General features: G+C 39.4%; 2 long non-coding RNA genes across 3 annotated transcripts in view; both read left to right on the forward strand.

Moving 5' to 3' along the window:
* LOC137472659 (uncharacterized) overlaps positions 1 to 4,141 on the forward strand; it is a 31,133-nt gene extending 26,992 nt beyond the window's left edge. The window contains exons 3-5 of one of the 2 annotated variants that reach the window (XR_010998338.1): positions 1,830 to 2,040; positions 3,422 to 3,571; positions 3,796 to 4,140. This is a non-coding gene — a long non-coding RNA (uncharacterized lncRNA). Of the gene's footprint in view, positions 1 to 1,829; positions 2,041 to 3,421; positions 3,572 to 3,795 lie in introns of both variants that reach the window. The other variant, XR_010998339.1, reaches the window with a different exon arrangement.
* Positions 4,142 to 11,349: 7,208 nt separating this feature from the next.
* LOC137472660 (uncharacterized) lies at positions 11,350 to 19,660 on the forward strand. Its single transcript, XR_010998340.1, has 3 exons — positions 11,350 to 13,636; positions 14,280 to 14,421; positions 18,556 to 19,660. It is a non-coding gene; the product is annotated as an uncharacterized lncRNA (long non-coding RNA).
* The last annotated feature ends 2,573 nt before the right edge of the window (positions 19,661 to 22,233 follow it).

The following is a 22,233-nucleotide window of genomic DNA, read 5'->3' on the forward strand; positions in this document are numbered from 1 at the left end:
GAGAGTATGCAGAATGGCAAAAAATAGGGAAAAGTTTAAAACAACAAGATTGCCATTTTGTATTTTTTTGCAGAAAGAACTAAGGTGACTCTTTCTCAGAGTTCTTTGCCTGCTCTTGTTTTTATGGAGGGTTGCTTTTTCTGTCAATTCATCTGTGACCTGGAGGAGCCATGGTGACAGATTCTCAGATTGTCCCCAGCATCATTCAAGCCCTGGGGTGATGCTTGTTCTGCCTCTAACAAAGGCCAAGAATACTGGATTATAGCATAGTCCTTGCCATAAATTTAGTATTTCCTCTCTTTAAAACCATCAATTTAGGTCGTACTGTCATTATGTTCCTTCAGAAGTCTTTGCAACTGAAACCTTTCCAGAAGGTGAAAAATTAAATTTCCTGCCTGAGAAGTAGACAGATAAAATCTGTCTGTGTTCCTGTTTCTCTACAAAAGTCCTACCATTGGATAAAATACGCCAATTTAACTTCTTTTGGTATTATTGGCATAATGAATTGTTATGTGGAACTTTTGGTTCTGCAGCCTTTGGTGAATTCTTATGGTGATATGTCCATTATTTTAGAAATGGTTTTGTATATGACACAAAAAAGAGAAATTGCTGTGCTGATGGCGAGTGCATGTGCAATATCCCTGTAAGCAGTTCAGACTTTATAACTCAAGATTTATTCCTGATGCTTGGTCATTCCCTGTGTTACATTGTTCCTTTTATGATGTGAAGAACAAACATTGAGAGAAAGGAAGCTTTTTTGAAGCCTTATTCAAGCTAAAAGCCACTGCTATGACTTTGTGGGTAGTCTCACACCTTGGTTTTTGATTGCCCCGTGCTGCTGGAATTGTAGTTCCTGGATATGTGTCTAATTTCTCCATTGTGTAAGACGCATATCATCAAGGTGATGTTCTCCTTCGAGAAGTTCTCAGCTTGAAATGATACAGCAGAAGGTGGGAAGTAGTATCACAAAATCAGTTGAAAATGATAAAAAGATCCAGTTACTTAGGCTGCTGTGGACTTTCAGGAAAAGTGAAAAGTGGGGTTGTTTTCCCAAAGTAGAAAGATTTGCAGGATTTTATAAAAATAGCCCTTTAGCTGTGATTTTTTGAAGCAGACAAGTAAAGCAGATTAAATTAATACTTAAAACAATCATGATGCTTAAAACAAACATGGTGTTCTGCGGGCACAACTGTGGGACAAAGAAACAATTTTTCTGTGTCAGTGATATTCCTGAAATATGGTCGGTGCAGTTAATTTCAGATTTGATGGTTATTAACATTTCTGAAGTGTCTGAAACATCGGCTTTTTGATGTTCATCTGAATCATCATACTTTTTGAACTGAAAGTGTTTTGTAATCCTGTTGTTTTGCGCTGAATATTTGCACATTTTCTTGGTCTTGTGCCCATAATTTACAAGGAGATGCTTTGTAGATTGCAGAAAACCCCAGAAAATTTCTTTTCTGGGTATACTCAGACAAACTGAATAAACCTTCAACTCCAAGATATGATACATGCTATTCCTGCTTTGAACACTACCTTCATTGCATGTGACCTTGGTGTTTGATGATTTGGCACCGTGCCACAGCAGAATTCAGTGATCCACTGGAAATAGTGATTCTTTCATGTGGAAAACAATAAAAAGCATATGGTATCAATTATACTTCACTATTTCTTTGAGAATTCAAGCACCAGAAATAAAAAACACTGTCTGAAGACTTTGAATTTCCTTTAACTGGAAACAGTCGGTATAAATTATTTTTCCTGAAACTGCTCTGCTGGTCCTGGGTAATAAAAGCAAAAATAACATTGGCATTTGATTAACTTCATAGGTGCAAGATATGTCATGCTCAGAGGGAGCATAAAATTCCAGGTTGGGCAGTCGAATCATTTTATTAAATACCGTATTTGTCATGGAGAAGCTCTTGGAAAAATCAGTGTCCTCTTACCTTAATTTCTACTGCATCTCTGCTGAGCTTGGCAATTTGCTGATCAAATACACTGGGCAGTGAACATGGTGGTAGCTACACTCAGTGTAGGGAGGTAAGAAGAGAGGCTTCTAAAGTCATAAAAATTTTGGTGAAAATCAAAGCTGGGTTCTTCAAAGGAGCAGTTTTGCTGGCAGTGTATTTCTAAAGCATGGCTTGGATCTGGGTTTTGGAAATTTCAGAGCTGTGTATGTTGTGGTGCTTTACTCTCCCAGGGAGCACATTCATTAGAACTAACCCCACAGAAGTTGGTAAGTACTATGCAAAGAGTTTCTTTTGTTTCTTTGTTCTTTTGGTCAAGATTGAATTACTCTGCTGAATTCAGAGTAATTCTGAGTGGTAGCATCTCCAGTCAATTTCAATCAAACTTATATTACACTGTGTTTATCTTAAGGCCCAAGGTTTCTCTTCAGTGCTTATTACCACATTTGGTAAGCAGCCTTTTTTCTATGGTTTCTGTAATAGAAGCAACTCTATAGAAATAGTAGCTTGTACTCAAATAGAAACTTAAACTCAGCTGATAGCAGCTCTGAGATAGAATTTTGAATAGAATGCATCTGCATTTGTTGTGGGAAGGCAATTAACAAATCAGTAAAATGTTTGGTAACCAAGAACTAAAACAGGAAAGCAAGGTAACTTCCAGATTTCTAAATTTTTGTCTGTGAGGAATAGACCCTTACCCCTGTTAAATATGAGTAAAATCAGTGGGGTTGCTTGTGTAATTAAATACCACCTGGTATTCAGAGGTTATGCTTACAGAGTTACAGTGTAGGTTTATTAGGTAATTAAAAGGGGCAGGGGTAACTCACTTGAGAGCAGCCCTTGTCCATGCTGTTTTTTATGTGGGTATGGTGGTGATAGGGAAATGTCACAAAATTCACTGTAAATTACTCCTATTTTCTCCAAACAGTTTTAGCTCCTGTCCTGATGGCTCCATATACAAATGGGACCAACATATCCCAAGTTTAATAATGTTAAGAACATCATATGTACTTGAAAATCATTAACATTTATTTTTATGAAAAGGCATCTGATAGTTAAACTGCCATATTTTTTCCAGACTTCTTTAATTAGAGAGACTGATGACTATTACTACAAATATCCCACAGAGTATTCAATTATGCTGGAAGGAGGGTGAAAATGATATGCCAGAAGCTATGCAAGAGAGATGATGCACATTATTCTAATTTTATGAGGTTGTAGATCTTGAGAAAAGCAGAGATTTATAATGCCACTCCCTGCAATAATTAAGAAAGTGTGTGTCTGATTTATGTATATGTGGTGGGAAGCTGGAGAAATTGACTGAAAATATCATAGAAAACACAATCTCTGGCAAAATGATCTGCCCAAAACTCCAAATTTAAGTTTATTCTTAAAATTAAAAAAAGCCCTTCTGTGCTTTGGTTGTCAGCCATTGTTTTCTCTTTTGCTCACAGTGGTTTGAAGTTAGCTAAAAAGAAGTGTAGTCAATGAAAAGAACCCTGATAAGCAAACAAAGTGATGTTTTGTAAATCTTGCTTCTGAATGAGAACAGAAATCAAATCATGTTTCTTTACTTCAGACTAAAGATTAGCATGGTTCAGCAGGTAAATTAAGTGTATGTGTGCAGTTGAAATAACTTTTTTGATAAATAACCCATCTTTGTCTTTGGAGGAATTCCTATTTTTGTGGCTCAGGGGTCAGAGAATGGTGGCAGGTTTATGTACAGCATTGACTTGAAGTCAAGGACAGCTGTGTGTTTGCAGATATTGAGGCAGAGTTTGGTAAGGCCAAGTTACTTTTCAAGATCTTTCTTTTTCCTCCCTTTCAGTGCAGCTCAGGATTCAGTCTTCAAATGACTGTAGACAGTGAAATTGCTCAAGTCATTTGAATGGGGTATATTTTTTGTATTTAGTAAGTTGCTTTTTTTGCTAATTTGCTTTGAACTTTTTCCAAGAGCACATAGGGAAAACAGGCTCTCAGTTTCTAGGGGAAATTACAGATAAAATTTTTCTGTTTGCCACTGAAAGTGCAGGGACAGTAAATTAATACTCCTTATCCTCATAACTGTTAATTAACATGTCAGGCTGTGTTGCAGGATTGATGAGACTGTTTCATCTGACAGTGTTTTTAAGGGAAAAACAAGTCTAAAGACTCTGTGTTTTTCCCCTCAAGTTTTCTCCATTTTCCCCAGCAAATTCTGGATTTGACTGATCTCACTTCCAGTTGTTTTAGATGCTGAATAATAATATTTTTTCATAATACAGGATTCAGTTGGCAAATTAAAAGTGGAACTGTTGTGTAACTCATATTTCCCATTGTTTGTGTTCAGTGTAAGTATTAGGATCTGGTTTGAGCATCTTTCTATGCAGTGTTAATCAACTTTTTATTAATTCAAACTTTGTAACAAACGTGGAAACTGGCTTCATTGTCTGATTCCTAGTTCATTGAAACCAGTGGTGGGATTCCCTTTAATGGCAGTGGTAATTAGATAATAATTATTGTTAATTTAATAGCCTGGGCTTGAAGTGAGGAAGTAACACAGCAATTTGGAGTGTTTGATGTTTTTTGTTGTTGAGCTTTTTTGGTTTTCCCCAAACAAGATGAAGGAAAAGAAACATCAGAAATTTTTTGTTTACTAGCTACAAGAAAGTAGAGGAATTAAAACTGTGTGAATTGGTATCTATATTTAAAAATGAAAACACAATATCTGTAGAGTCAGCTCTTTCTAAAAGTAATTTAGTTTGTATGCTAATAACATTTAAATATGCCATTTACATTCTATAACAAAAATCTGTAGCTGGTGGATACAGATAGTTTAGCTAAGTATTTTAAACCCAAATAGCGTAATCTAATTAAAGCGAAGCAAGAGAAAATAAATGTTGTTTTGCAAGTTCATTTTCTTATATGATTCTTTCCTTAAAGAAAGAAACCAGTAAATAGCTCCTTGGGTATGTGATCTGTGATTTCTTTGCTTGGTAGCCCAGAGAAAACATTACCAGGTGCTCAACCCAGCCCTAAGACTTTTGTGTTGAGATTACAAGTGAAGACACTTATTCTTAATCACCTTTTTAGACTTTGTGTTGACAAAATGACAGAAGTAGCACCTTATTCTGAAAAAAATGTGTATGTATGTGTCAAATGCACGAACACTGTGTTTTGGGCATGGCAGAGAAGGAGCTTATCTTGTCCATCCTCAGCAGTCCAGCTCTTCTCACAGTCTTGTAAGAGAAGTCAGCAGTCAGAAATGTGTTTCAGGGTGACCGAAGTTTTTGTTACAGGATCCCAACAGGCAGGGAAGACTTGAGACCTCCCGTATGACTTGGAAGCAGAATTCATGTGCCCCTGCACACAGCTTTGCCTGTGAAGCAAGGACACTGAACACTGGTAAGTACCTGTTTTGCTTCCTACACCCAAATTCCTGACAAAGCTTTTTGCTGTCTGCTGGGTTTTTTTCCATCTTTCTGAGTAGGTTCGTTTTAAAGGTCACAGGTGACAGACCCCTTTCCTAAGCTGGTGTTATGTGTCCTGAGGCATCAAAAGGAAATATTTGAGGTGAGAGAATGATCTGAAGAGAGACAGGAATGTTCTGCAAGTAGGTTGAGGTTATTCCATGTTACTCCTTTGAGACAAAGGTAGGACTTGGAGGGTTGTCAGTACAGTACAAATATGCATTTGTGGGAAAGGAGGAGGTACCTCTTTTTTATTAATCTCATCAAAACATGTCTGTCTCTTTTCTTCTTTCTTAAATGTGAGTCAAAAGTGTATTTGGACAGCTTGAATAAAATTTTTGTTTTTAGCTGGAACAGTACAGCTAAATCCTTGTACATTATGAATTGGCACCGCTGCACTGAAATCAAGGAAGCTTTGTGGATTTATATCAGCTGTTGTATATTCTTAACTAGAAGAGAGTGCGATGTAATGTTTGTAGTAGATGTCCAGATCCAAATGTTTTCAAGTCAGTTCTTTAGCTAGCTTGTTTAGGTAATGGAAATATCCTGAAAATACATTTTAAAAAAATATTAGGATTTTAAAAGAACGTAGTACTCTATGTATGTCTAATTGGGCTGTATGCTGTACCACAGCAATCTGAAGGCATACTTCCTTCATATTTATGTTCTAAATACTATAATGTTTAGTGCAGCTCCTGTTTTGAGGAGGGATTATATGTGCCTAATGTTGCCTGGAGAAACCACAGGATGTATATAAATGAGTGGGTTGAAACCAAGGCTGTGACACCGAATCTGACTATGGCACTGGTGCAAAAGAAGATGCAAACTGCCAGAAGTGAGGCTCGCAGCTTTTCAAGGTTTGCTCACCAGGACAAAAGCATCACACTGGATTGATTGATGCATGCTAAAACCCACTCAGGTTCAGACCTGGAATAATCTGCCACAGTGCTCTTCTGGCCAGAAACTTGGATGAGCAGAGTGTGAGGAAAAGTGTCTGTAAGAGGCAGTGACCTCTCTAACCCTGAGTCAGAACTTGGGGGAAACCAGGAGCTGTTGGCCTGGAACAAAGTGAGTGTAATTGGCCTCATCTTGGGAGGAAGAACTATTTTTGCTGGCATGTTTACTCCTCCGCTTGTCAAAGACCAGTGTGTTATGGTGAAATCTTGGAAGTCCATACACTGTCTGTGGGCTGTTGCCCATCTTTCATATGATCCATCTTCCATATCACAGCAGTTTTCTTGACAAGATATCAATGTTGCAAAAAGGATTTTTTTCTGACATTAAAACAGTTCCATGTTGTCTTCCCAGGACTGATTATCTCTTGGGCCAAGAAAGCTTCAGTTTGGGTGCTTGGAGCCAGGCACACACTGCTTTTGGCTCTGTTTGCCAGGGTTTGGCACTTATATTTCAGTCTGACTCTTTGCCTCCAGCTGCAGCTTTTTCTATTCTTGCATTTGCATGTGAAAGGTACTCTGTGTCTTTTGCTGGTCTCCTGCACCTTAGGTAGTCTCATAATGGCCTTTAAAAGGTATAAAAGAGGCTTCTTGGCATAGCAGCTCATCCAAACTCTGCTGCCAGACCTGCCCCACCAGTGACAGCAGTGCAGGAGGTCTTTGTGATCTTGCATGTTTAGCCCTAACTCCAGAGCATCATTGTTTCTCTGCTCCTGAGAGAAAGGCATGTGGGTTACAATGTTTTGGCACCCGTTCCATCTCCTGAAAGATTCCCAGGGGTAAATGAAGTCAAGAGAAGTGTGGGCTTGTGTGGAGAGGAATGGTGTGAAAAGTGTTGTGAAAAGGTGGAAGTAAACTGTTGGAGAGGTCTTAGGTTTAATATGGCAGCGAATTAAGAATTTGTAATTTCAACCTCCCTTTTTTCTCCAGAGTGAAAGATTGGAAAGGAGAGGTTTACTTTGCATTAAAGCAGTTATACATCTGAGAGCAGGCATTGGTTGGAGAACAGGATTCTCAGCCATACAGGCCACAAAGAGCCTGCTGTGCCTACGGGAGGATGCAAGACCAGATCCCTTTTTTGATAGGCAAAGGTTGTCTGTTTTTAAGAATACAAAGTAGAGGTGAATATAGAAGAGATGGTATTGAAAAAAAAAAAAAGTAATCAAAAAATTACTGTTGGGACCTTGTGAAATGAAAGTTAATCCTGCTGTTTAACAGGTCCTTCTGGCAGGTTCTCTAGCTGCCTCTTTCACCTGCAAGTAGAACTGGCAGAGGAGGACAGCTTTGGGGAGTTTTGGGACAGGCCACCATGCAAAGTCAATGCAGAGCTTCATCCAGCTGATTTACAGCTGTTCTCTCTCTCTTTCTCTGAAAAGGAGAAGTAGACCCATTTACCTAGAAGCTTGGAAAATACCCCACATTTACTGGTCCTGCAAGAAACAGGGAATCAGAATGAGCCATTGAAATAGAATAGAAATTATTGGTCAACTGGACTTGAAGAATTCAGGAAAAAGTTAGGCATGCATTTTGAGTAGGGATTCTTGTTTTAGCTCCACAATATCCTTGATCCCTGTTTATTTTGGTCACTTGCTAATTAGTAATGTGATTCTTGTCTATGATGGTTTATATAAAGTATTCTTCATTCTTGAGTGCCCAGAACTCTCACTGGCTTTAATGCTGGTTTGTGTTACACTTGCAATTCATGACTAGGTTTCATTTTAGGCATCTATATTTAGTTTTCTAAGACACTGCTGAGGGAAAAGAATCTGCCCCAGTAATACATATCTAAGGAGTTCTGGTTGTGTGGAATACTGTATTTATTGAACAACTTAGCAGAGTGGCAGAGTAAATCAGTGCTGGATAAAAATGCAGCTCTTGTAAAGTACATGTTACACTAAATACCAAGATGATATGTTGCATCTCTACACCCTCTTTTTATCTGAATGTTACAATCATCTCTCTTAGTTGTTGAATTTAGAAACTGGTGGGGAGCGGAGAGTTAAGACAGCCATTAAAATCAATGTATGTACAGATTAGAAGTCAGAGAAGACTGCTCTTAAGATATGTTGGTGCTCCCTCGGTCCCAAATGCACTTAATTCTATTTAGAAATGGCAGAGTGAGTTATGCTCATCACTGAATGACAACAGGATGGGTGTGAGCTCCTGAAATGTACATCACGGTGTGACAAAATGCCCCTGCACCACTGTTAGATGAAAACAGATGAGCTTTCTAAAAACTGGATACTAAAATTTTAGTTTTAAAAATAAATGTGGCAAAAGTAGTAAAAATGCCTTTTTAATTTGAGTCAAGTCAGTCCTACACCAAAAGTCATCTATTTAAAATATCAAGTTTTTCAGTGCTTATCTGTATAAAGTGATTCCATTCTGGAAAATGGCAAATGCAATTCAGTGTTAATTGTTCAAGATATAGGGTAAGCTGGAAAAACTAACTGAAATTTATACCTGTGTTGGAATATATTCTTTTCATGTTATGTGCCATGGTACAAAAAGAAAAAAAAAAAGATAATTGAATTTATACTTTTACAGCCAAGTGGCTCCTACAAATAAAAATATACTCATACAATTACAAGACGTGATTTATTCCTATGCAGAACTACTAGTGTAGATATCAGCACAATTAGTCAAGTATCTGAACTACCTAAACAAGTAGTTCATGTGTCTGTATTTACACCTCCTCTCTGAATTTCAGCTGTAGACCCACGAGTGCTGGCCCACGCTGCTGCAAAATACAGGTGTAAATTATTCTGCAAAAGAGACTGCTGAGCTGAATACAAATTTAAATAATAGAAGAGTCTGCCTCCATCTTTTTTCTTCTTGTATATGGCTTATTTTAGACTCCCATCTCTTCAGAGTAGGAAGAGATGGGAGTCTAAAATAAAAACAAATGAATACACTTTATTATTCTGTACTTCAGTGCATTCCTCAAAAGACCAGTAGTAAAGCTTCAAGGATCCAGACAATAGTATGTTGCAAACAACTGTTCTAGTTCCCCAGCTATTTTATTTTCTAACATATAGCCTGTGGCTGTCCTTGGAAGATAAGATCTGGGCTTAATTATGCCCTGGGACAGCCCAGTAAAAGAAGTGGTGTCAGGAATGGGGATACCTCAGGGAGCAAAACATTTGGGTGAACTTCCTCTTGTATATTTGGAGAAGCATAGGACTTAATTTCTCTGAAACATAAGCAGACTTTTCTTCCTCTCCCTGGAAAACCTGTGAGTAATTGCTATGCAGAAGTAGTAAATTATATATTCAGGAGTTTAATCCACAGCATTTCATGGCACTTTACTTGTGCTCCTGTCTCATCTTTGAAAAGCTGTGTGAGAAATTAATTGAAGCCATTAGAGTTCTTGAACATCCCTGTATCTCTCTAAAAATGTGTTTTCCAAAATGACAGAGGACAGTGACTGCTGACAGGCTGCATAATGACCCCAGCAATGGCTCACCTCCAAGCCACCCAGGACAGGCAAACACAGAATAAATCTTCCCCTCTCCTCAGACCCACAGAAGAGATCTCTGCCATGGCCAGAAGTCTCTGTTGCTCAGAGCAAAGTTCCTCTGTCAGCCTGCATCCTTACACACATTCACACTGCCAGGTCTTGTCTTCAGCCCTTTCTTGTGTCAGAGGTTTGCCAGGAAAAATTATCCTTTCAGCCAGGGAACCATGTGTTCTATGCAAATGAAAGCAAATAGTTCTGGTGTTAATCATCTCACTTGTCATTGAGCAAAACAAAGCTTTTGAAGCTAATTCAGAATTTATCATCACATCAACATGCAAGCTTTGCTGGCTCCGCTTACCTGTGCCAGGTTATTCCCAGAATACACATACACAGGACTGCCTTGACTCAAGATCTAACAAATATATCCCGATGTAGTGAAAATCGATTGGAAGACAGTGTTAGATCCAGACTTTTTTTTACTTGTTTTGAAATAACTTGCTGGATGAACCTGCCAAAACTTGGGAAACATTAGTGGGCATTACTGGAAAACTGCTCTCACTGTGTCTTAACAGAGGCCTGTGCTCTGGTACAGCTTGGCAGTCCACTACTTTACTAATCTTTAGTCCCTTTGCAATACAGGTGTTGCTTTATTTTTGAGATAGAAACCAAACACAATTTAAAAAGCAAAAGATTTTCTTCCTGAAGATTGCAGAGATTGACATCTAGGTTGCTCTTTCTCTTAGGGAAGCTCAAAGTCTTTTACTCTCTTTAAATAGCAGTGCTTTGTGTCTGTCACTGTACCTGTCATTATCTCATTGTTGGGGTTTGTATGTTTGGTTGGCAACACATGCTCATTTTCCTGATTAGCACCATGCTTTAATTTCATTTAATAAGTGTATTTCGGAGCCAGAATGATCCTCATTAACCAGAGTAATTTCACTTTGCCATGTAGAATTAATTAGGATGAAGACTGTCAAATGAAATGTAAAAAATAATCAGTGGTTCTCATTAGAGATAATAACAAGATTTTTTGTGCTGTTTAGCAGTTTGATTTTGGTCCCAGCATCAAATGTTAAGAACTTTTACATGTTGTGAACATTAATTTTAATACTTTTGATCTGGCACCATGCAAATAATTAAATCCTTAAACTTCATCTGACAACCAATAATTTAGACTTCTAGCTAGGTACTGAAAAAGAGCTTTAAGAATAGGTAGCTAATTTAGGCATACATCAGAATTTGATGACAAGTGTAACACTTGCATGAGGAGCTGAAGCAGTCAGCTAGTGATTGTATCCAACAACTGAGTCAGGTCTGATACAATTTTGAAATATTTGAGGCAAACAAATAAAGAGAAGTTCTCAGAGAAGTGTGTCAGGGCAGTAAGGGGTTTAGAAAAACTGGAGGATTTTGAGGTGTTTTATAAAGGCTGGTCTGACATTTCTCTTTTGATAAAGCTGGATGTTAGAAGGACAGTGCAGATTGATTCTCCATAGAGAATCTGCACCTAGGGATAGGGCAAGAACTAGTTTGCAGGAAAAAGACATTTGGATGTTAGAAAGAGCTGATCTCCCAAAACAGCCAGCTGTTCAAAGTGGTGTGTCTTCCTTCTCAAGATTCTTGTTCTCAAGAGCAAGGCAGACAGACATCTCCCAGGAGTGGTGGGATGTACTTCCTGGAGAAACTACTTGGCACCTTCTCTCTGCCTTTGTGCCTTTGTTCTTCCAAGGGTGAGCCAAGTATGGAGAAAGGCAGTAGGCATTCATAAGGAGTGCACTTGCTTAATGGTATTGCCTCAGCCAAGGAGTCAAAGTGTGATCTAAACACCCAAATTCATTAAAACTTAAATTTAACAGTCATGAGATGAAAGGGATATGTAGCTTAAAACACAGATGCCTGTTGAACCAGGACAAACATTGTGGACTGGAAAATAATTTTACCAATAAAAAGTGCTTGCTATGTTTGAAGTTAGGGAAATTCTTCCTGTTTAAATGTGTAGGTTCTATGTGACGGCAGTATCATTTGTTTTCTGGATTTCCTTTGTGTTGTGACATTTTCAGGATTACAGTAAACAAAAAAGTCATCATGAACTGTTCAAGGAATATCAGTTTTATGGTGTTAGAGATGTCATCCCAATTGCCTTCAGTTAAATCCAAGAAATAAAGTCTCACCCTTTCCAGCTTGTTATTGGGCTGTGAGCCCAATGAAGTAATTTTCCTTTGATTATGCAGCCAGTCCTGAACATATGAATAGATTTGATGACTGCATGCTGTGGTTTGTTGTGGTTTTTTTTCATTTTATGGATTTTATTCTGCCTGGAGGCTATGCAGTCTGTTATGCTACCCATCAGCCCTGGCTGCAGAGTCCGGCTTGGAAAACACTGTTCTTTTCCTGCCAACTTGTTCAGCCTACAGTCACTCAGCCTACAACAGCTTGTCAGCTCGACTGAAAAGAGCCAAGTAAGACTTTACCATTATGTTTCTTTCCCTCTCCTTTGCAAAAGACAGTATGTTTCTTGATTCAGATTGGGCAGAAGTTCTTGTGCTGCATGGCCAAGAGCTCTGGTAATATCTCCTGTGTTCAGAAGAGGCAGCCTGGCCCTGTTAACCACTGAGCTCTGAAGAGGAGCCAGGAAGAAAACAATTCTTTCTGGTGAAGTTACAGGAATGTTCTATTTGTAATGCAGCCATGGTTTTATGAGCTTCAGCAACCTAAACACAAGGGGGAGATGTAATTGCCACCATTTTGCTCTGGCAGGGAGAAACAGCGTGTCCTGAGATCATGGAAGGAAAGACTTCTGAACTATACGGGAGTCAAATCCTCCCAGGCATCCACACAACATGTGGCATCGTTGTCTGAGCCACAGAGCAAAATGCTCATCAGAAACACTCTCAGCACAGCCCATAAAACTGTGCAGGAAAAGCCCATTTTAAAGTGATGTTGCTTTGAGCACACTGTCAGCAGCAGAACAGAAACGCCAGCGAGAGGAGGGAGGGGTAACAGGAATGAACCTGGGAAGGGAAGTGTTTAGGGAAGACTGGCTGCCTGCAGCTCTGCACACCTTAGATAGCTCAGCATACCTGTGCAGGACCATATGAAGCTAGCTAGTACCACAATCCCACAGATTTATCCCTGGCCATTCAGCTTCATCACTCTTAAGTACTTTATGAGCTCTTGGGGTTCGAATGTTTGAATTTTCTGGTAAAGGAACCCAAATCCCAGCTCTGTCCACCTTTTCCCTTGCCACTTCTGAGAACCCATTGTGTACTAATTTGTTGAGCATTTTGGCATACCAAAGTACCCACTAGTTCACTCAGCGTATGCAGGCATCTTCAGTTCCAGCGTGCCAAATGTGTTAGTGGCACAAGTGAAGACTGCATCTGCCTGGCCATGCCAGTGATGCACACAGGAGCAAGAAGTGGTGCGATGGCACAACAACAATTGCACCACAATAAGAGCATCAAAAAGACCTAGACCATTGTTCCAGCTCTAAAATTAGAGATATGATCAGAATTAAAACCTCCTAACTTAATTTAGGTTCTTCTGTAAGAACTGCAGATGCTTTCACAACACAAACTGGGAAGTGTATTTATCTGCATTGTCTGCTAGCCATGACAACACATGTGGCTGGGAAGGTCTTTGTTTTGTGGCCAGCCAACACTACAGCTCATCTCTCCCTCTCTCTTTGCCTTTCCTCCCAGTCTCAGTCCCACTGGGGCTTTTGTTTCAAGTTCTGGTGCCAAATTTTCTACATCTCTCCTGGAAGTTTTTCTACTTGTAAACTGCCAGAGCTCTCTTTTCTTCTAAGTCTTTACTCCTTTCTTCTTCTTTTCTGTTATCTTTCCTCTTTCATTTCCCATTAAATAATTTTCTGTGTCTCACTCAATCCCTCACTTTCATCTTGTGCAGCTCTTACAGCCTACAAGTTTTTGTAATTGCAATTTCTTGGGGGGGGGGGGCTGTGTGGTTTCCTTTTCTTCTGACTGATGTCGATTACCTTTGGGATCAAATGTTGACGCAGCTTGTGCTTCCAGGTAGCACATATAATACCTCATGGAAAAGAGGGGTTTAATTTATATCCTATAAAAGCACCGAAGTGTGAGTTGGTTTGAATATTTTCAAGCTATGGTTGCTTATAATTAAATTATTTTTCCTAAACTTCACAAATTATTATGAAGGAGTATTGATAGAGGGGAAAACAAAGTACTTTAAAAGCAAGGTTTTCTGCAGTATCATATATTCATCTGCTTTTCACAACTGAATGACTTTGAAATGCTCTGTTAAGCTAAGAGTAAATACAGCATGAGAAATAGTGCTCTCTCTGTAAATGCTGATATACGTATTTTTAAAATCAAGTACACTGTTATCAAAACACATCCTATCAATTGCTGAAAACAACTTTCTCCATGTTTGAGTAATGTTTTGTATTCATTTGTTTATCTAGGATGAGGAATAGCAGGAACATGAGAGGCTTTCCTGGGAATGCATCCAAGGAGTGCTGGTGGAGGCTCTCTAGTTAATCACTTTGTCAAAAGGAGTCCTTTTTCCAGTGTGCAACATTATTCACTTAACTTTTCATTAGGCTTTTTCATGTAAGTACTACCAAAGCAAGCAGCTGTGATACGGAAACCTTCATTTATGCCAGATCACTTGAACCTCCTACCTTTTCATCTGTGCATCAATAAATACAGAATATGAGTGAATATAGAGCTTGTGCAATGCTAACCCACAACTGGCTGAGCTCCCCCACATCTCAGAACTTACTGCAGTCTTGCTCAGAGTTTGCTGTCTGTTCCTGTATCATAAGTGAGAGATACTCAGAAAGGATATGAACTCCCCAAGCATATGTGTTCACTTCCACCATTAAAGTAGATCGAGGTGCTTGGCATGGCTGTCTCCAGGCAGATTTTCCTTAAATAATTGATTGCTGCACTCACACTGCCCATGCTTCTCTGGCTGGCTGTACTCCTGTTGTGCTTACAGGGCTTTACAGAACATGTGCTAAGGATCTCACTTTCTTGTTGATGTGACCTATTTTCATGTTTTCAGGTGAAAAATTAAGCCAAATGAACTTTCTTACACCTGCTATGATATGATCATAAATTCCTATTTTTACAACCGTAGCTGTCCTGAAACATTGTAAAAATTTAGTGTTGTGAGCCCCTAGGGTTTGATTGCCAGAAGGTACTGAATGAAGAAAGAAGAGAGACATCTTAGAAATTAACCAGAATGGTGTTACAATAAAAGGAGAGCAGCTTGTTCTTGTTACATCTCACATATTTTTGTGGGACTGCAAGAAAGGCAGTTTGGAAAGCTGGGAAAAGCAGTGACATGGTAGCTAGGACTGAGTAAGGGTATGAAGAAGAGATTAGGGATGGGATGGAATGCCAGCAACCACCCCCAGAAGTTTTACAGAAGTGCAGCCAATAAATAGAGTTTGTAGGTGGAGGCCCTGGGTTTTGTATTCCAGTTGAGAAATCTCCTGGTGGATTTGCAGAATCCCTGAGGGTGCAGGGCTAAGCAGGAGGAAATGAAGACGTGTCAAATATGAAGAATCATACCTTGGTGTTTGGCTGCATCGTTGTGTGAGTCCATCTGTCACTGTACGAAACCTCTGTGACAGGCACGGATTTGTCAGGAGTAGAGCCTGGTGTATGGAATCAGCCTTCTCTGCTGCTCTGTCTGAGAGAGCACCTCTGACATACAGCTCCACTTCTAATTACAAATATTTCATAACCCACAGCCCTAATGGAACTAGGGAGGAATTATTACAACAATGTATTCTTAACAATGTATTGCAAGACCAAATTGGAATAATGCTTTTAAACATTCTGCATCTGATCTAATATTATAACTAATCCATCAGAAACTGATCCTGAAGTCTCAAAAATGGCTGTTGCTGGTGTCAGTGGATACAATGAATGCTAACGTTGTCTTGCCAAAGAGGAAGTGATATTCTAAGTCCTCATAGTGGCAAAGACAGATCGATATATTTGTGATTTCCCCAACAACATCTGATGGGCATCAGTCTCCATCTCTGGATATCAGTGCTGCAGTCCCCCATGTCAAACAAAGGTAAATGTTGTTAAAGAAGTATAATGGAATTATTAAAATAGAACCAGAGCTGATCCCACTTGAGACAGGACCAACTGTACCTAACTGCACAGGCACTGAAACGGGGGACGTGCAGTTATTCTTGTTCCCTGTGTTTTTACAGTAATAAATGACATTCCCATGCCTGGAGGGTCTATCCTTCATAAAAAAATTACTCCTTACTTTGTTTTTCGTGAGCAAAGCAAGAAATACTATAGACAAAAATGGTCAACAACTCAGTAGAACATTTTTGCTCTTACAACCAAGTAAAGAGAAAATTTCTTTCTGAAAGCACCAAACCCAGGTATACGCTGTGTTTAAAGAGTGAAAATAAATATAAGAATTTATGGACTAGCCAATCTACAGGTTTGCTGATCAACAAAACAGGAGCTTTAAAACCTACAGATAATGTATATATGTTTGAGTCACACTAAGTTTTGTTAATTTTCATGAAGTTTTGAAGGTTTCGGTCCTGATTATGGACTGAGTATAGGAGTTGTGATGAATTATTTCTTTCCCAGTGCTTTTGGGTAACACATTCTATTAAATATTAGTGAAATAGCTTCTCTCAGCTCAGTTGTTGGAGCTCCTGTTTCTCCTCTGCAGGTGTTTTGGTGTGTTTTTGTCACTGTATTTACTCAGAAATGCAGTATTCCTGCTGGCCTCCCATTTCACATAGAAAAACCCAGAAGTTCGAGTTATATGTCAGGAAAATTTTGCTGGAACAATTATATTTTGGGAAAAAATTGAAGCTAGTTAAGTGAAGTGGACACTGTGAGCCATGTGGGAGCTAGTTAAACATCACTGAAAATTATACAAGAAGGAGTAATTCTACAAAAAGAAGTGTAAAAGCTGGATAATGCAAGTGATCATTTTTTATGGGGTCCTTACTGTCTGTTATTTGGAGAGAGACAGGTAATGGTCCAGTAATTCCGTGGAAAAAGAGAATTGAGACCACCAGCATTTGCAGAATCTCAGTAATATTTGCAATCTTTAAGCTGTTACTTCACTATTCAGGATTGTACTTGAAATGGAGAAAAAAATGCTTTTCTATCTTAAAGCTCAGACAGGAAGAGTGATAAAGAAGGAAGTGAGTTAAACCCAAGGCAAACGTGCATAGTACTTTATTTAGTCTGAACTTTTTGTCACAGTTTTCAAAAAATGTTTTAGAAAAGAAGTAATTGTTACGGTATTCTGGTCATTAGTTATCTAGGAGTTTTGTGTTCAAATATTTATTTTAACATTAAAATAATGATTATTTTACAATATTTTCATAATTTAAGATACCTGAGGACTACACCTCTTTTTTTTTCACTACCCCATTTCCTTTTCCAAATTTAAAGGAATGTAACATGATATTTGCTTTGTTTAACCTCAGAGCTGGCAAACAGATAAGGATGAAATAGATGATAGGAGAACTAACTTTTAAATTGCAGAGCACTAATTGAGAAACAATGTAGAACAATCTCGTACAAACTGATATTTGACTTTTTCCATGCCTAGATGATAATTCTGTGGCTATTAAAGAGAGAAGAGCTGTTTGGCAGTTATGGATGTCATCAGCTTTTGTCCAACAGCTGCCAAGGACTGTATCCAACTGGAAAGAACAGAATGGCTTAAATCAGACAGGAATAAGAGAAGGTCTGATATTAAGCTCTGTTAAATAGGAAGACAATTGTGCCACCTGCCATGGTTTACAAACTCTGCTTTTGAAATACAGATTTCTCTTCTCACTAATTGGAAGTCCTGTAATATTTTTAAATAAAAGTAGCAGCCAGTAATGTGAATTGAAGTGGTTATTCTGGAAAATACAGTTCAAGGACAAGTTGCTGTTCAGCCACGGGGTGGGGGAGAAAATGCAAAATAGCTGACAGCAGCATAAAGAAAATTTGGTTACTAAACGTTTACTGTGTAGAAGTGAAACAAAAGGCCTCCATGGCCTATTTGCTCTGGAGAATAATCAGTGTGTGAGTGGTCAGGGTGATAGTCTACGGTGGATTGCTCCAGAGCGCTCTTTAGAGCTCCAGAGCGCTCTATAAACCCAAGTAACATTTGTTTACCTTAAAAAGGCATGAGAAACTCCAGGCCTAAATGAAGTTTTGGCATTTTTTATTCCAAGAAGTGGAAGTTACTCCACCTCTAACACCTGGTTTTCTGTCTGAGTGTGAGCTCTATTCCAGCAAGTACTCGCAAGAAAACAGAGTTGTGACTGCGGGTTTGGGGCTGTAGCAGGAGCTAATTTTCATTCATTTAGGACTGTGTTTTATGCTTTTAAGATAACAAGGTCTTGAAGAATTGCAAAGCTCTCAACTTCCACCCTGGCAGGTAGATAATGAAGAAATAATCTCTGAACTATTTTAAACTCTTCTGAATAATTAAGTATGGTGACAAAGATTTTTCCAAATTAACTCTCAATGCAAGGCATTCCATTGCATTGTTCTTCTGTAGAGACTGACAGTTTATTTCTTGCACTCTTCATGTCACATTCTGCTAAGCACATGCTGTTACCTTTCTTTGTGCTGCTTCATATTCCCATTATTGCTCCTACACTCAGTCAGGCCATTCCAACATACACATTGCACCTGCTTGAATATCTTTGAAACTACCTCTACAAATCCCTAAATCCATTACAGATGCGAATGAGAGCCTCGCAGTGGGACAGTCTGTCTTTTGGACACCAGGTTGTCATCGGAAATCTCACCATCACTTCTTCACCTGCTCATGTGGTACCCAGCTGTGCCTTGCTGGCCCTGCTTTTGCCTGGAGTGTGAGATTTGCTGTTCAGAGGTGAGATTCCCATTTCTGAAAGACTCCGTGTCAATCTCTCGTTGGCCTCTCTGTGTTCTTCCAGAGAACACACAGAATTAGGTTTTGATGGGAGAGAGGGGAATGCTTTAGTTCTTCTTCCATGTGCATTAAAATATAAGTGCATATTGTAAAGAAAATATAGCTGCTTAAGGAAGCGGAGTGGTTAGAGTGAAAACTTCCAATAACTCTGGAAGCCAGGATCTTTACATGTTTTACATTACAGTTCACTGTGTTAACGCTTGGCCATGGTGCTGTGCAGCTCCTAATGCATCAGAATTATGGAAACATCTGGGCTAAATAGCTTCATGCCGATCCACTGAGAAAATTCACCAAGGATTCAATACTTTTTAAGATACTTCATTTTCTATCTAATATAGTAGATTGCATTATGCTTACATACCGACTTATGAAACACACAGGAACATTTTGTTTCTTTTTTTTTTTTTTTAGTCTTTTAAGTGCCTACAGGGCACATCTGTGCTCTTTTTATTAATAGCTACATTATGGCTGGGCCTTGCATGGCTGCAGTGTGGGAGAGGGAGCAGAGAAGTTGCTTTTCCCTTTGCACAGCCCATCCTGAGACTGCCAAAAATTACAAAGCTCTCCAGAGCCAGGAGTAAACCTTTGAAAGAAAGATCTTTCTGCTGCATCTCTGTCCTGCTGGCCAGGAGAGCTGGCTGACCACGTGGGAAAGTACCAAATTGCTCTGTTGCAGCACAGCCAAGGTGCTCTGGTTGGATCCCACTTTGCTGCAGTCATTGCTTCCCACACACTGTCTCTCCCTGGCACACCCTCCTGCTGGGACTGCAGGAGCAGCACATCCACTGGCATCCTCTGATCTTGCCCAAGTGCTGTTCTGGGGACACTCAGCTCTGCTTTTGTGTGTTTATGTTGTGCTGGTACAGAGAGCATGGTCTGTAGCAAGCACTGAAATCTGCCTTGAGCTCTCTTGTAGCACAAGCTTTTTTACAAGCTCTCTTACAGCACAGCTCCTGCTGACTGTGAGATCTGTAGTGTTGTAAGCTGATCACATTTAGTGTCATAAGGAGCTTTTGGGTTGCAAAGCTTCCCTGCCTCGCTGGAAAGCGTGCATGCTCTGCAGCATAGCCCTTATAAAAACCTAATAGCAAGGTGGTGTTCCAGGTATGACTTTGGCCTGTGTCTTGCCAGGTCAGTGGTGAGCATCTAAATGTCTTGAATTTCAGTTCAGCAGATGATTAGTGTGGGGCTCACTCTGACACTGTGTGAAATAACTGCCATTAAACTTTTATTGTTGGGCAAACCCTACATTCTTGTTCTTAAAGAGGTGAGGGATTCATACAGAGCATTCATTTTTTCCCTGGAAGCACTCGTGCTGGATAGATCTTTTAATTGCTTCCTCCTGGTTCTGAAAGCTCAGCCTTCATATGGTGTTCAGGTTGGACTTCAAATGAGGCAAGGAGCTGGAGAAAAGACATTTTGTTTGTAAGGGACTAGACTGTGCTATGGCCCTTCCAAGGGTGACAAGTTTGCTTAAGTTAACTGTTTGATCAGGACTGAGTCCCAGTCATGGACTAGAGATCTTCAGGTGTGAGGACACAGAGTTAGTCTGCTATGAAGATGACAACTTTCTGTGTGCAGAAGAGAATGTTACCATCCTTTCTGTAAGTGTCAGATAAAACAAATTCAGCCATGCTTGTGCAGCATGAAGAATACATAAACTTGTTTTTTTCAAGTCAGATCCTTCAATTTTACTCACATTTGAGAGCAGTAAATTAAACTGCTTCCCCATGGTGCAAATTTCTAAATAGTCTGATACAAAATTTTTCTTTTGTCTCCTTAATTAATTTGGATTTCTTTTTTTTCCTTCTAGCGAAGGGGATGATTTTCACTGACTGTAACATTTTAAGCTGACATGATGAAATCTTGCTCTAATGGAGAACCAGTTAAAAAGCAGACTTGGGAGCAGCAATACCAATTTGTCACCCAACACTGCTCTCCTTGAGTACGTACGTAAACTTTAGTATCCCTTCTCCCAAAGGTACACGTTTTGTGGGGTATAAATAAGGACCTTTCTGTGTTGTGCTGACTTTCTCTTCACCAGACCAAAGAAATGTAAATATAGACCAGCAAATGTTCAAGGCAACCCATGGTGTGGGGAGTTAATCTATTTTATATGCATATAAAATGCTTTTACAGGGATGATCATCAACACAAGCTCTTGTCTGATGTGCACTGTAAATAAAGTTGCGTCCCAGGCCTCTAAATCTCAGCAGCTTGGACTGCTCTGAGCATTGAGAGACAGCTAGCTGAGCATTGAAAGCAGAATGCTGGCATGTAGCACTTCAGGTCACTGTGAATTTCCCAGCTTTAAACTGAGCCCTAAACACAACTGCAAATCTCTGCGATGAGGCCTGTGCGAGCTGAGCTTCCCTAGGTGTACTGGGATTTTCTGAGATGAGAACAAAGCGTCTCTGTCTGAGGGCTCAGCATTCTTGGTGACTAATCTGGAGCTGGAGACTCGGCCCCAACAGGAACTGGTTACTCTGCTCTGGGTTCCAGCTGCTGGGCACAGTTTGTTGACTTTAGCCTCTGCAAACCTTGTAATGTGTATACTTGAAGGAAAAAAGTCTACAAACTTCAGAAGATGAAAGACACCACTTCATAATCTTCCACCTCTGAGTATAGGAACAAAGAGCCAACATGCAGCCGTGATTATATTTAATTTATTGTTGCCAAGTATTCTGAAAATATATTGAGGTGTGCTCTGTGGTTTTTGTATGCACTGGAATATAGATGTGCAAAGCTGAACAGAGCTTAATTTCCTTCCTGTGATTGGCGTTTGCAGTGACTTAGAATCTCTTAAAATGTTTTGCTGAAGTGAAGCACATCTCCCTGTCCAGAAAGGAATAAGGATGGTGAGTATCTACTGGAGAAGTAGTGTTTAAAGGTTCATCTTTGTTTGTTTATTTATTTTGTTTCTTTGTTTTTGTTTGTTTGGTTGGTTTTGTTTTTTTTTGTAATTCTGATATGAAAAATAAAGAACAAAAATCTCTTACCTGGAGTGAATGCCAGGGAAGAGACATAGCACAATGTGTTTCTTTGCATTAAATACCAGCTAAGTGATGCAGCTGGACTTGTTCAATTGGCATTACAGAAGTTTTCAAGTCCCCAAATGTACTGGTGATGGGTGTGTGTTCTAATATTCAGGAATATCCATGTGTCAGTGAGAATGAATTTCATGTCATTCCTGCTTTGTTGAAGACGCATTTTTCTCAGCGATTCGCAGTACTGAAAAGGCCAAGTATCACATTCACACTGGTTAAGGAAATCATTCATCAAATGAAAACATATTTTCCAGTATATTTATTGACTGTATGTCCAAGGGGATCCCATCAGCAGCCCAAGAGGGAAATGCTGTTCAGAAAAATCACAGAATGAGGCCTTACAGCTCTCACTTGTTCTGAGGATGCCCATGATCTCCAGTTTTCTCAGTTATTTTCAGGTGGAGAGGGATAAATTGG

This window comes from Anomalospiza imberbis, chromosome 4, assembly GCF_031753505.1.
Source record: "Anomalospiza imberbis isolate Cuckoo-Finch-1a 21T00152 chromosome 4, ASM3175350v1, whole genome shotgun sequence".
In the NCBI taxonomy this organism is placed as follows: Eukaryota; Metazoa; Chordata; class Aves; order Passeriformes; family Viduidae; genus Anomalospiza; species Anomalospiza imberbis.